The sequence below is a fragment of the Notolepis coatsorum genome (genome assembly GCF_963971535.1).
Source record: "Notolepis coatsorum genome assembly, chromosome: 11".
Taxonomy (NCBI): Eukaryota; Metazoa; Chordata; class Actinopteri; order Aulopiformes; family Paralepididae; genus Notolepis; species Notolepis coatsorum.
The window spans coordinates 44,604,885-44,620,740 of record NC_140175.1 but is presented as its reverse complement, the minus strand read 5'-3'; the positions used below and the strand labels follow the sequence as shown (position 1 = coordinate 44,620,740).

The 15,856-nt window shown below is 43.0% G+C and overlaps 1 protein-coding gene across 1 annotated transcript in view; it reads right to left on the bottom strand.

The window, feature by feature from the left end:
• rabgap1 (RAB GTPase activating protein 1) overlaps nt 1–15,601 on the bottom strand; it is a 461,466-nt gene extending 445,865 nt beyond the window's left edge. The window contains exon 1 of the mRNA XM_084325096.1: nt 15,502–15,601. The gene's annotated coding sequence lies outside the window, so the exon portion shown is untranslated. The remainder of the gene's footprint in view (nt 1–15,501) is intronic.
• Nucleotides 15,602–15,856: the final 255 nt, after the last annotated feature.

Below are 15,856 nucleotides of genomic sequence, written 5' to 3'. Positions count from 1 at the left end.
GCCAGCGGTGGACCGACATAACAAACGCTGTCACAGTACTGCTCTCCAAGCTTAAGGCCTTGGGTATGTCTGAGACAGTGGTCAGATGGTTCTCTTCCTACCTTTCTGATAGGGTGCAGCGGGTTGAGGTCAGTGGCACTATGTCAGAGGCCAAGCCCATTGTATGTGGGGTCCCACAAGGAAGCGTGCTAGGACCGCTCCTTTTTTTACTGTACATAAATGACATGTCAGCAGCATGCTCGTGTAACTTGTTTTTATTTGCAGACGACTCAGCCATGCTAGTCTCACACAAGGATCAGAACACACTAGAACAGATGCTAGGAGAAGAACTTGCAGGGGTCAGCAGTTGGCTTTCGGACAACAGGCTTTCTCTTCACCTAGGTAAGACAGAGGCAGTACTATTGGGCTCCAAGCCCAAGCTCAGGAAAGCACGGGAGTTTAACATCCAGTTAGAAGCTGTAACCTAAAACAGCAAAAAAAAAAGCGAAGTATCTAGGCTGTATGATAGACGGGAGCCTAGATGGGGAGGCTATGGTCTCCCAAGTACTGGGCAAAGTCAACGCCCGCACCAGGTACCTAGCTAGGAAAGCCAACCTCCTTGGCAGAGATAGCCTCAGGGCTCAGGCTACTAGCAAATAGCCTAGTACTCTGCCACTTTGACTATGGTAGCATGTCTTGGTTCGAGGGCCTGACAGTGACCATAAAAAAGAAGCTTCAAGTTTCCCAAAATAAGCTGGTAAGGGTGGTAATGGGTCTTGGCCCTCGCACCCACATAGGGAGGAGTCACTTTCAGGAGCTAAACTGGCTTCCTGTGGAGGCCAGAGTTACCCAGCTCAGACTGAACATAGTGCACAATATTATAAACCAAAGGTCCCCTAGATCAGGGTTTCCGTTAGAAAAAATTGTTGCCGGTCTCCGTGACCTGCAAGATTTCAATCTACCGGACAAATGAGATTAATTCCGGTCATAGTTTATTGAGCTTTAAAACAATTGATAGGCAGGCTATATAAAGAATGTCATCCTCAAGGCATGTAGATTTATAATATTATTACTTAAAACTAGGCTACTTTTGCGTATACAGTCATTAATTAATATATTCCAAATAAAATAAGTCCCTCGATACTCCGTGCTGCTGCTGACTTGAAATAAAATAGACCGCGTATGTGGGCAGTCGGTCCGACACTAAACAGCAGTCTGTTATAATCACATTTTTATGAGCTAACGAATTCCGTTATATTGGACATTTGTATTAATTATATCAAGCGAAGAACTGAGAAAGCAGAGAGACGGCAACATTATCGTGGTTTGCGTGACGACTCTCTCCACCTCGCAACGACTTATTTGCAAAGAGTATGGCGCTGCAGAGAAGCTGATTTCGCTGTTATTGGCTCTTTTCTGGGAACCGCACAGCAGCGCCCCCCACCCAACATTGGCTGAAAATGGAGTACTGCTGGAATACTGCATTGTGCTGATGTTGCTCTGGCTCTGCAGCTTTACAAAAGTTCGCACACCCAGCACTAAGCTCTCGCTGACAACGTCGTTGTCATTATTAGAAGCAACGAGGAAACAAATGTAATGATCGTTTTGTTCATCGCATAGGCTATTTAATTTTAGCCTATTTTAATACAATTCAAATAATCAAATTGTGCTTAGACTCAGGGAATTATTTTCACCGGACATTAAGACCGGAGAGATAAAATATGTCGGACTTCAACAGATTTTGCCGGTCAAATACCGGTAATTACCGGCTAACGGAAACGCTGCCCTAGATACCTCCAGAACTACTTCACCCCGGTCAACGAATCCCACAACCACAGAACTAGAGCAAGAATAGCAAACCTGAAGCCTGCTTCTTTCCGATCCAAACTGGGCCAGTGCTCCCTTACTTTCTCTGGAGCCCAGGATTGGAACAAGCTGCCTATCCCCATCAAGCAGAGCTCGAGCCTCCACAGCTTCAAGAGAAGCGTCAGGAAGTGGCTCATGGACAGAATAGAGGAATAGCCCCCTATAGTTTGAATGGGTTTCCAATCAGTTTTTAGTTATTGTGGGGTATACAATTTTAGCTATAGGTTAGTCTTCTAATGTTTTAAATGTATGTGTTTTGTGTTATTGTCGTGTTTTTGTTGTGGCCTAACAGCCCTGGGACCATGATGGAAATAAGGGTTTTCCTCTCTCATGTTATCCTTTGGATCCTTGTTGTGTGTTTTTAATCAATCAATAAAATAAAATAAAATAAAATCAAGTCACTGTTTACTTGTGTAACTAAGGACATGATTCCTTTTCAAACTGTCGATCAAACAGGCTTTAAAGACATGGTCAAAGCACTGGATCCAAGATACGCGTTACCTGCCCGCAGACACTTGAGAAAAGGTTTTGCATTTTTCTATTGCAGTTTTGCACAATAAATGTTCTTAACACTATAATCGCCAAGGACGCCTTAACACGTCATTCCCCGCCATGCTAATTCTGCCAATGACGCCGTAACACGTCATTGAGATCAATATTTAAAAAATCTGTGATCGCAATCATATTTCTCCCACGGAGACTTGAGATATACTGTTGATCCCCTCTCAACTCTCCAACGGTTCAAGAGCGCCATCTGGTGGCCGATCGGCGGATCGCCCAAACCGGAAACCGGAAACGGAAAGTGGTGCTCATCCAAATTCGGTCCGATCACTCGCTATAGGTCCCGGGACTCGAGCGCGACACAATGGATAGCGATCCGTTACCAATAACTCGATAAACAACATGATTTGGACGTATATACTATTATACAACCTGGAGATGGATCGCATATTTCAACATCCCATAATAGGAATCTTTTTGCTCCACGCTCATCGCCCAACGGCCCGAGGAGACTGGGGTAAGTTTCAGCGTTTATTTTTACCGTGTTCGATACAAACTGCTCTAATGATCATATCACCCACACCACATGAATCATCTAACGTTGGCCACGGAATTATAAACGACCCCCCCCCCCCCCCCCCCCCCCCATCCGGTCAACATCAGATGATAAGTAGTAACTTCTAGAAGCACGTCCATTTGACATTTTTTATCCGGCGCTGATCGCTATCAAACTGTATTTGATCATCAATATAATGCATTTAGGGCTATAAATCACGTTCTGCAGAATGCTGCAGAAAACGATAAAAACATATTTATACTTTAGACCGTATTTTAGTATGAATATGTGAATGAAAAAGTAAAACGTTCCTACATCCTGAACGATAGATAATTGATGTTGAATGGGCCATAGTAATGTCAATTTAGCAATACAATTTAAACAGTTATAGCCCTGCAAAGAAGGGGAACTTCTCCATAGACAAATAGAGCTGGCAGAGGATGGTATAAGGATGTACATAAGCGTGGCAGTGAAAGGGTTAATATACCTCTGTACTATGTGAAATATGTCCTAGTAATACAAGATTATAGTAATAGCTGCCATACCAGTGTTTACCCCTTCAGAAGAATAAAAAAAAAAAATTAAGATAAATGAATATACCGTGATATATAGGGATGCCCCAATCACGTTTTTTGCCACCGATACCGATCACAGATCGTCTTGAGCCATATCGGCTTTTTTTTTATAAATATATATATATTATATAATTAGACTTGTACTTGTATTATCTGCGAGACATCGCCACCACGCAACAAGTCAAAATGCTCGCTATCTGCAAACAGCTCCACTGTCCACTGTGTGTACTCGAGTAGCCTCCAGCTACGGACAGGATTCTCCGGCGCTGCAGCTGGACCCTATTGGTATAAATCACATTCAGCAAGCCCTCAGCTCGAATATGCATCGAATCAATGTTATAAGACATTGATATCAGGAGCTATCTGTAGCTACTGCTAGCCGGCTAGATAACGTTAAGACAACGCATCAGTGAACTATTTAGTTTAGAGCTAACGTGAGCTAACGTGAGTTACCGAGTCAACGGAGGTAATGCACTCGACTATTGCTGGAGCATTTGTTGATATCAGCAGCTATCAGTAGCTAGCCAGCTAGATAACGTTAGACAATGCCTCATGTAGTCACTGGGTCATTTAGTTTAAACAGTAACGTTAGCTCGGTAGGTAGGCAGCCAACGTTAGCTCACGTCGCATGCACCAGACTATAGCAGACTGCGAGGCTCTTGTTTACATGAGTGCAGGAGGGGCTGGGGAGGAGGAGGGGCCGTACGCTGCAAGCAGCTCTGTGTGTCTGAGAGAGAAGTCAGCAGTGACTGTGAGATCTCCGCTAATAATTGGATCATGTTTTTCGATCGGTTTTGACGATCGGCGAAAATAAAGCATTATCACCGATCACCGATCGCATATTTATACTGATTATCGGCCGATAACGATCGGTGGCCGATCGATCGGGGCATCCCTAGTGATATATACCGTTACCGTCTATGCTTCAAATTATACCGTGATATAAATGTCCAGCCCATTGTCCAGACTAAAACGATTTTGGTCGTTTTACTTTTAGGCAAAGTATTTGATCGTTTGCATCGTTCTGCCACACGGAACTGCGTTCTGGCAGCCTGAAGACGGTACTTTCTGATACCAGCTCCCAGAGTGCGCAATTCTGAAGACGCCCCCCACTGCGTCACCATCTTTACAACTAAGCGATACACGTCTTCTCCTGAACCGATGATGCATAGCCCACCTCTCCCTTACCCGCATGTGCAAACTCAGCCAAACATCACCAACCACCGTCGACAACAGATTGACAGCTCCCTTAACAGTGTTACAGAGCTTGATCAGGCTTTTACAGCTAAATGTACTTTTTCTGAAAACCCAAGTAGTAGCCAAGCATACTGTTCCATAGCATACCCCTTCAGTTGATCATGACAAATCCTCTCTTACCTTGACGATTAAAAAGCCTCCATAATTTAGTAAATAGTATCCCCATGGCATGGTGTTGAGTTGTAGCCAGCAAGCTATGCTATCAATATTAGCTAAATAATTAGCGTCACATAGCTGGCCTTTTACTGAAAACCCAAGCACATATTGTTCCATAGCATACGCCTTCAGTTGATCATGACAAATCCTCTCTTACCTTGATGATTAAAAGCCTCCATAATTTAGTAAATAAAGCTGTAGCCAGCCAGCTAGCATTGATGCTATTCAAAATGCTATCCACATTAGCTAAATAGCTAACCAACTAAATACAATAGACAGTGGTATCCTAAGGTAAAGGTAACGTTAAATACAACGTTTTCTAGTCGAAATGACTGGACACACACAGGGACAAGTTAAACATCAATCAATTAATTTATTCCAACAGGTAGTTTGAGCTGCATGTGAGCCGCGGTCTTTCTCTCCTCTCCTTTGGAAACGAATGACGTTACGTTAGCTCGAAAAGCACACAAACGGCCGACACAAGTTAAGCTGCTAGCAACAGACACTATAACACTTCCGGTCGGGGGTTTTCAAAATAAAAGAAACAGGAAAGACATTTATTTTGTAAATTTGTGGCATGCACTTATTATCTTTTTTTTTTATCTACTTTTTCTCCCCATTTTCTATTTTTCTCCCTTCCCCAATTTCGTATTGTCCAATTCTACCCTCCCCTGTCTCGAACGTTGTTAGGCCATGCCTCCCACAAGCCGGCTGCAATGTGGACGAAGCCTTGCATCACGTGTCCCCTCCGGTACTCGAGGAGGCAGCCGTCGCATCTTTTCACCTGCACAGCGCGATCTCTCAGCGGCAAGGGTCTGCGTGGGAGGGACACGCCGCCCTCGTCGCTTCCTGATTCTACTGCGCAGGTGCACCAACCAACCTGTAGGAGTCGCTGTCCACAACGTCCGATCCCCACCCACCAGCTTCCCACCCCCTAATACTGCCAATTGTATTAGTATGATGAACGACCAGCCAAGCTGGTAGCAATGCCGAGAGCTGGGCTCAAACCCAGCATCTCCTGCGTTGGTGGCGAGCGCCTTGCCCACTGCGCCACCTAGCCGCCCATGCACTTATTATCTTGAGACGTTTTCGTTTTTACGGAAACCTTCAAACGAAACGAAAACGAAACAGATCAAAATCGTTTTAGTCTGGACAAGGCCTAAGTTTAAAATAAAAATCTGTATGCGTGTGCCTTGCATCACGTGTCCCCTCCGGTACTCGAGGAGGCAGCCGTCGCATCTTTTCACCTGCACAGCGCGATCTCTCAGCGGCAAGGGTCTGCGTGGGAGGGACACGCCGCCCTCGTCGCTTCCTGATTCTACTGCGCAGGTGCACCAACCAACCTGTAGGAGTCGCTGTCCACAACGTCCGATCCCCACCCACCAGCTTCCCACCCCCTAATACTGCCAATTGTATTAGTATGATGAACGACCAGCCAAGCTGGTAGCAATGCCGAGAGCTGGGCTCAAACCCAGCATCTCCTGCGTTGGTGGCGAGCGCCTTGCCCACTGCGCCACCTAGCCGCCCATGCACTTATTATCTTGAGACGTTTTCGTTTTTACGGAAACCTTCAAACGAAACGAAAACGAAACAGATCAAAATCGTTTTAGTCTGGACAAGGCCTAAGTTTAAAATAAAAATCTGTATGCGTGTGGATGGCAAGGCTTGACATTAACTTTTTCGGCTCAGATATTTTACTTGTCCGAAAGCTAAACTTACTTGTCCGAAATGTACTTGTGAAAATAAAGGCCTATTAAAAAATAAATGAAACCGACAAGAGATTTGGACAATTATTATGATTTGATAACTTAAACACAGTGTGTGTGCATTTGTGTGTGTGGGGTATACTGTATGATCAGTCCTCCAGCTCATCTTCACTCCCCATCAGCACCAGCTCATCTTTCTCATCTCCCCTCTCTCTTGACGACCAGGGCTTAAACCCTGGTCTACACCTATAGTTGTATAGTTGTTATTACGGTATATTATGTTATAGTTGTTATTGCCATAAATAACACCATTCAAATAAATAATTATATTTTTATTTGAAATAATTTCTTTTAACAATAGGCACATTAGATCAACAGGTTACAACTAAACAACCAACTTTTATTAAACATTCTATTAAACATTCTGATATTTTTGCGGGTCTCGTGCTACTGTCAGTGTCAAGTGTCAACTAAGCGAGCACTCAGAAGACGCTCGCCGTTTGTCCAGGACAAGTAATATTGACGTACAGAGATTGAGAGTTTCCAGTGTGACACTGTGAGACAGGCACTTTCTGATCAGATGGAATAACGTTACTATTCGTTTGGGGAATATATATATATTTTTTTTTTTTACTTGTCCAGTCGGACAAGTTCAATTGTATTATGCTTGTCCGACCATTTTATTTACTGGTCCCGGACAATAGGACTGTAAGCCTTAATGTCAAGCCCTGGATGGTGTCAAATCACAGCCAGAGCCTCTCTCTATCCCCCTGCTTCCACGCCCTTATATGGGCAGCTTCCTGTCAAGGTGTTCACATGCTGTCAGGACTCGGCTATCTGCACACCTGAGGCCATCACCAGCTCTGATAAGAGTCCTGCGGGTCCTGACCTGCCACTCACCGTCCGAGTGTTGCTATACCTACCTAGGTACGAGGACGTATCCTACCTTGCTGCTCTGTCTAAATCCCTGCCTTGCTCTAACCTCTGTTCTCCCTGTGCCCAGGACCACCCGCTGCCGGCCTACGCTGCCTCATAGACACCGCCCGCCAGGACGTTCCTGTGGAGCACGAGGAGTGCTCCTGCTCACACCTGTCGAACATTTTTGTATTGTTTACCCTATTGCCACCTGGAATATTAAATCAACCTAAACCACTCAATTATCTCTCCCTTGTGTTCTGCTATTGGGCTGCAGTTTAACGCTACCCTAACAGATGGGGCCATTAAGTCATGATGATGATGATGATTAGGGCTGCAACTAATGACTATTTTGGTAGTCGACTAATGTCGATTATTTTTTCGATTAGTCGACTAATCGAAAAACAATTATATTTATAAAAAAGAATTTAAATTCACTACCTATCTTTGTGAAAGTGGCTTCTCAGCTCTGGTCCAGCTGAAGACAGAGCAGAGGAACAGATTGGACATTGAGCATGACCTCAGAGTTGCTTTGAGACTCTTGTCAGGACCAAACAACATCCCCAGTTATCCCATTAGTTCCCCCAAACTTACTGTCGGTCTGTTATGTTAAGCTAAGAAGTCTTCAGCTGGCTGGACCAGAGCTGAGAAGCCACTTTCACAAAGATAGGTAGTACAAAAAAAATAAAAAATAATTATAATATTTCGTTTTCTTTTTTTTTAATGGCTAATCGACGCAACAATATCTCGTCGACGATTTTTCATAATCGACATCGTCGACTAATCGTTGCAGCCCTAATGATGATGATCCAGTTTCCCCCGTCCACACGTAGAAAGAAATCTCCACCCAGAGTTTTAGAAAAGGTAAATTTTTCATTGTTTCCATCTGAACGCAGCAGACAAAATACTAAGTAAAAAAAATATGGGTACACAGGCCTAAAAAAAATAATGGTTTGTTTCCGGTTGCCGACCGACCCTGCCGATTTAGGTGCGACCCAATATATTTTATGAGTTTTAAAAAAAATTATAAAAGAAAATTATATAAAATAAATCCAATACTTTTTTCTTTTTTTTTAATAAAGTTTCATATAAATCTTAGTCAAACCTTTAGTATTATGGATATTAAACATGCTGGCAGAGTACATGCATCCATGTTGTTGTGAACATTTTAATTAAATAAAGAAATTCCCTATCTATAGTCGCCGTGGGAAAGAATAAAATAAAAAAAAATGAAATAAATTCCCTACCTACCCATGGCCTTAACTGACAACCAACAGGAAACAAACAATATTTTTTGTTATGCCACATGTGGACTAAGCCTCCCGCATTTCACTGTGTGTATGCCCTGGTATGTATGTGACAAATAAACCTCTTGATTCTTGATTCTAGTGTGGACTTTATACAGAATTCATACATAGCTGGTGTAGTCAAGTGTAGGACTTAATCCATACCTGAAGAACTGGATCCTAATTTAGTTTCTTACACTTGAGAAATTCAACTGGGACATTGTTTTGATTCTTTATTCTTTTGCTTTGTTTGTGTGTTCAAGGTGTATTTGACGTGATATACTGTAAACGTCTAACCATATGTATAATCCAGTAACCATCATAATCCCTTGTGTAAAACTCAGAACACCTGGAGCCCAAGTCTCTCTGTCCACGGCTCTGCTTCTCTTCATCTCTTCCCATCCCCCTCTTGCTCTCTCCCTCCCTTCACCCACCCTCCCCCATCCACCCCCTCAATCCCCCTTTCTCTCTCTCTCTGTCCCCCAGAGGAGCATGGTGTTGTGACTGTGAGCAGCCAGCTGGGTCCTGCAGAACAGCACCTCACCAGGGAGAGAGAGACACTCAGTCCCCTTCAACGAGAGAGAGAGACACACAAGATCACTCAGTCCCCTTCAACTAGACTCAGAGACAACATGGCAAAAGTGAAAAGTATAAAGCAAATCACTGCGACTGGGAGTCGAACCAACTGGCAAGTGCTCTCACCACTAGACTAAGCTACCCACCCACACTTATACAAACACAGCAATACTAGTATGATGATGGTTTGTTGGTTATGGTAAGTTTAAGGTAACAGTGTGGTTAAGGTTAGGGTTAGAGTTTGGACAAGTGTGTCAGTAGTCTTGAGGTAAAGGCACAAGGTTCATACAAATATTACTTATTTGTAATTGTAATACATGCAAATTGTACATTTTTGTAAATAAATACGTCAATATATTACTTATATTACCTTTTTCCTGTGGTCGATAAGTACTTTATTTACATAGTTTAAGTGATATCGGGTTGGTTGGAGAGAGAGAGAGAGAGAGAGAGAGAGAGAGAGAGAGAGAGAGAGAGAGAGATTCAGAGAAAGTTAAAGTTGCAAGAGATGAGTCATGAGTTAATGCGCAAAGCTGGGAGAAAAAGAGAGAGAGAGACAGAGACAGGGAGAGAGAGGGAGAGAGAGACAGAGGCGGTTGGAACAAGCAAGTCATGAGCAGCAGCATTGCACAAAGAGAGGAAAGACAGGCACACACACGCACACAGCATGCACACAGTCCCATATTGGCATTGTGACATTGTGTGGGTCCCTGATAACCATCCCATCCCAGCTGGCAGAGCAGCGACACAACCTCTGCTTCTCTCACACTGACTCAACAGCTACAAAACAAGCCTTCATTTTTGAGAAACAACTTATTCATCACATATATGAATTGTGGTTGACACCGACTCACCAGCCAAGCCAGCTGTATCATTAAGGATTATTAAGGAGTCGGATCCCAGCCATCCCAACTAGGGATGCCCCGATCACGTTTTTTGCCACCGATACCGATCACCGATCGTCGTGAGCCATATCGGCCGATACCGATCGTTTTTGATTAAAAAGAAATTAAAATTTATTTTATATAATTTTATTTTTTTTATAAAATATATATATTATATAATTAGACTTGTACTTGTATTATCTGCGAGACATCGCCACCACGCAACAAGTCAAAATGCTCGCTATCTGCAAACAGCTCCACTGTCTGTGTGTACTCTAGTAGCCTCCAGTTCCAAAAAGGATTCTCCTGTGCTGCAGCTGGACCCTATTGGTAACGTTACTGTGCTTTGGTCATATCACATTCAGCAAGCCCTCAGCTCGAATACGCATTGAATCAATGTTATAAGACATTGATATCAAGAGCTATCTGTAGTTCCTGCTAGCCGGCTAGATGACGTTAAGACAGAACTTTTTAGTTCAATGGGACATTTCGTGTTTAACAGTGAACTAACATCAGCTAACGCAAGCTAACGGAGGTATCAACATGGACCAATAGACTTGCTGGAGCATTTGTTGATATCAGGAGCTATCAGTAGCTAGCCGGCTAAATACCGTTAGACAATGCCTACTAAAAGTGAATAGTTGACTGGGTAATTTTGTTTAAACAGTAACGATAGCTAGGTAGCTAACGTTAGCTCAGGTCGAATGCACTATAGACTCGAGCAGAGGAGCCACCTCTCAGTCCTCTGTGTTTACAAACTGTACACGGGTGCGGGCGGGGCTATGGAGGAGGAGCAGCAGCGGCAGTTTGCAGGTCCTGTGTGTCTGAGACAGACAGCAAGTGAGATCTCCGCTTGATCGGTTTCCGCGATCGGCGAATATGACTCATTATCGGAATTCACAGATCGCATATTTATACTGATTATCGGCCGATAACGATCGGTGGCCGATCGATCGGGGCATCCCTAATCCCAACCGCAAACTATTTCAGCTGTAGCTGTCTGACAAACAGTACTGCAGCCTCAAGGCCCGGACCAGCAGACTCCTGGACAGTTTTTTCACCCAGAGACAGTCAGACTCATGAACAAATAACACTAATGGCTGGCTACCGGCCTGTGACTAAGAAGACCAGTGCTATTTTATCGCTGTTCCCGTTACTGATTTGCATACAATACTGACTTGCACACACCGATTTGTACTGTAAATTGATGCTATTCTGTTTTTTGTTATTAATATTAGAGCTGGGAATCTTCACTGGTCTCACGATTCGATTACAATTCAGCTGTCGATTAGATTCTATGGTGCATCTCGTTGCAGCTCAATAATATATTACATCCTCAATTTTATAATCTATATTACTGCACAGCACATGGCTACTTTTTCATCAATTAATGCAAGTCAGATAAATTAACTCTTTTATTTAGAAAGTTCTTAAATCAGAATGTCAAAATAAATGTCTTTACTAGTGTTGCATGATACACCAATACTAGAAAAGCATCTTAATACCCAGCTGTTAAAAACGGTTCAATACTCCATTTTATTAGTATCGATGCTTTTAGAATAGCCTGATGCTGTATTTTCTATGAGTTGAGTGGATGCGTGACCGGAGCACTAGCTTTGCGTAGTGGGCGTGTCAACAGTGTCAGCTGAACACACACCAAGGCATAGGAAAATAGTCGCAAATATCGCCGAATATGCAGTGATGAGCGGTCTTTCCCCGCAGAACACAAGTTACAAACGTTACACAGGTCGCGCTACGCATGCTTAGCATAGCAGAAGCCGTCTGCCAAGAAATATGTTGTTTCAACAAATGGATTCACAAAATGGATTACAATCCAAACGTTATTGAAGACTCCTGTGACCAGTAAGTACCTAGGTACTATGTACGTCAAACTTTTACTCATTTTAACACATTTTAACCGCAGCAATATGCGCAAGTTTGTTATGTTCTACGTTATATGCGTAAATGTGTGCTGTGTGGCTAAAGTCAAGACTCGACAGTGCAAGTGTTTCACTCGCATTTGTGACTAAAATAGCTTTTTTTTTCTTTTTTTTTCTTTAGGCTTAGGCTATAATTAGGGATGCTCGATATTGTCTTTTTTACCGATACCGATATACCGATATTGTCCAACTCTTAATTTCCGATACCGATATCAACCGATACCGATATATGCAAGGTTTCCGCCCCAAAAAACTGAATAATTTCAGGTAATTAACATTACATATCTCTTGTTGTGGAATTAACACAACATTATGCATACTTTTGACAATAAATTAAATCAGAATTTGTTCTTACTTGCTTGCCTGGGTAAATAAAGGTTCTAGAAATGTTAAAAAAAAAAAATTGAAAACCGATACCAATATTTTCCGATATCACATTTTAATGCCGATATCGGCCGATAATATCGGTAGGCCGATAATATCGGACATCCCTAGCTATAATAATCTATTATGTTCCGTCACTGCATCTGCATCAATGCAGAATCGTCCACGTTCGGATCGCGATGCAACTTAGGATGAGAAATGTCCACACCCTTAATTAATATGCTGCACATTTTTTATTGCTTCTTTTGTACTAGTGTGTGTGGATGCTGCTGCTAGGCCGTGGAGCCAAGAAACTAAGGAACTAGGCATGTCACAAATAAACTTGAAACTTGAGAACCCACTGTGAAGTTAAACTTGATAGGACCTAAGGCTGGGAGGTAGGTGGTGGACTACTGGCGAAGCAAGAAGAGGCCCCCAACTCCCATCACTATCAGAGGGGAGGAGGTGGAGGTAGTGGACACCTACAAGTTCCTGGGAGTACAATACACTGGACATCTACAGGAAGGGACAGAACAGGCTGTTCTTCCTGAGGAGACCAAGGAAACTAGGGAAGGAAGGGTCATCACATCAGAATACCAGCGTTCTATGCTCTGCTTGGTGCCAAGCTTTGGTGCCAGTTCCATTGAAGCCAATATTAAAATGTTAAATATACAAGCTATCTGAGGAAATATACATCAACCAAAATGTCAAACGTTAGCTAGTTAACCTGTTAAGCCCTATTTTCTGAAAATCCGCCTAAAAATACATACCTAAGTAAATGGAAGATTGCTCAACTTCTACAAGGACCATTTGCATGTTCTTGGTATCTAGGGACATCTATGGATCTCAGTGAATGTATTCCCAGTGTCAGAAATATTGTGTCTGTTACTATCTTTGACAGTGAATAACACCATGCTAAAAATGACCAGACATGAAAAAATGCCACTGAGCTCATTCAGCACCTTCGTGAGATCACTTGTACAAAAAATCTAAGCAAATGAATAAAGGAAAGATGATTAAACAGAAGGTTTTGTAGAGTACTGGATTCTGCCATCCGGACACATAGAATATTAGAATATCAGGCCTATAAATGACCTTATTATAGCCATTAGGGCTGAGCCCAAACGTTCGAATGTTCGAACCTTCGTTCGTTACGTTGGCATTCGAATTCTAAATCAACATTCGAATTTTTTGCCGTCACACGATTGCCGCGACCAGAAACGTCAGTGGCCAATCAGAGCGCAAAACGCGAACACGGTTAAACATGCGTTAGGATAAGAATAGACGCTGCCTGGCTTCATGCCATCATAGGGCATGTAGACTAGAGTAAAAAACATCGGAAACTAGCATAGCGAGCCAAGCCTTATGGCCAAGCCATGCTGCTGAACAGATCTCAAGTCTCAACACCAATGCACCTCACCACGTTTTGGATTTGACTCTACAAATGGCAAAATTATTATCAGATAAGATTGTTTGCCAACAGAAGCAACTACTACCTACAATAAAGTATTAGCACATAAACCACTTTAGAGTGACTACCAAAGCAGGCCAAAAAGCCTTGGACTTTCCTGAGAAAGCTAACACCATCCAGCGTTATTGGCAGATGGACATAATTAATTCTAACAAATTCCATATCACTACGGTGGTCACAGAAGACTAGGGACTGTTCTCAACTTTTTTCCCGAAATCAAGTTTGAACACATTCAGTGACATGACATCCCTAGTCTTCTGTGACCACCTGTAAAAAAAACACCTGGCTTGCTTTGTCCTGTGGGCAGGCATATGGTAGATGGGCTGTGTGTGTGTGTGTGTGTGTGTGTGTGTGTGTGTGTGTGTGTGTGGGGTTACCACCTGTCATTTCACCCCTCCCTCTCTCTCTAGGAGGAGTACGAGTGCTGGTCTGAGACCAATATATGTATTATGGTCATGTGATCTGAGCACAGCATCCTAGAGAACACAACCAACGAGGTTTACTACATCTTTATATCCACAGATTCCACACCAAGTGTAAAACACAACAAGTAAAACATAAAACCGTCATGCTTTCCTCCTGTTCTCCACCTGCATGATGCATAGATACACACACACCTTTTCACCACTCTACTGAATTGATCACTGTTAAAGGGAACTTACCCTCCAGTGTGCGTGTGCGTGTGTGTGTGTGTGTGTGTGTGTGTGTGTGACCATGACAACTGGCTGCCTAGGCATCACCTGTCATGAAATACCTGAGTTTCAGGAAATGGAACAGAGTGTGTGCGTGTGTGTGCGTGCGTGTGTGTGTGTGCGTGTGTGTGTGTGTGTGTGTGTGTGTGTGTGTGTGTGTGTGTGTGTGTGTGTGTGTGTGTGTGTGTGTGTGTGTGTGTGTGTGTGTGTCAGGAGTATTACTGGCACACACTGGCCCATTCAAAGTGTCACATAAGTCCTTGTGAGCTTCATATCATATAGAATAGATGACTTACACATCACCTCCTACTGTAATACGATTGATGGAGGGGGTCTGAACAGGCTAGTCAGCCTAGCTACGCTAGCTATCCATTAGCATCGATGCTACCTCCGTTAAGAAATATTTCTCCAGTATGACTTGCTAATACAAAGTATATCGTCGCTACCAAGCCGACGGAATCAAACTGCGGTAAAAAAATAACATTGCAATGTTTCGTCACATAAAATCGCTTGCTTGGCCTTCATTGGATAAAGCCTAGACAGGCCGTTACTGCAAACACACACACACGCACACACACACACGCACACACACGCACGCACACACACACACGCACACACACACACCCGCACACACTGGGCTGGCTAACGTCTGCTAGCCATGCTAACATGACAGCTCCAACTAGAGAATTGCTAAAACATGCTATGTTTGTCCACAACGGAATCGACAGTGATGCTCGTCGTTGAGGCTAGAGGAGTTTGTAGCTGTCGAATAGCTTACCTGTTCCCGACAACTGTATTTTATTCCAAAAACGGATGGCACAACGTTGTACTGTCTAGCAGCAACATCAGCAACACAGCAGCATCCAGACGAGTTGCTGTAAACACAACTCTACCAACCCGTTAGCACTGCGCATGCGTATGTCAATGCCCCTCCTTTGCGCTGTGGGAAGGGTGAGGTTACCCAGCCTCAACCACAATGATGCTGAACTAGGATCACTTTTTATATTTGGACATTGATCCAAACTATTAGGATTTGAGTAATACATCTGGTCTGTCTCATTTATTATTATTATTATTATTATTATTATTATTATTATTATTATTATTATTATTATTATTATTATTATTATTAT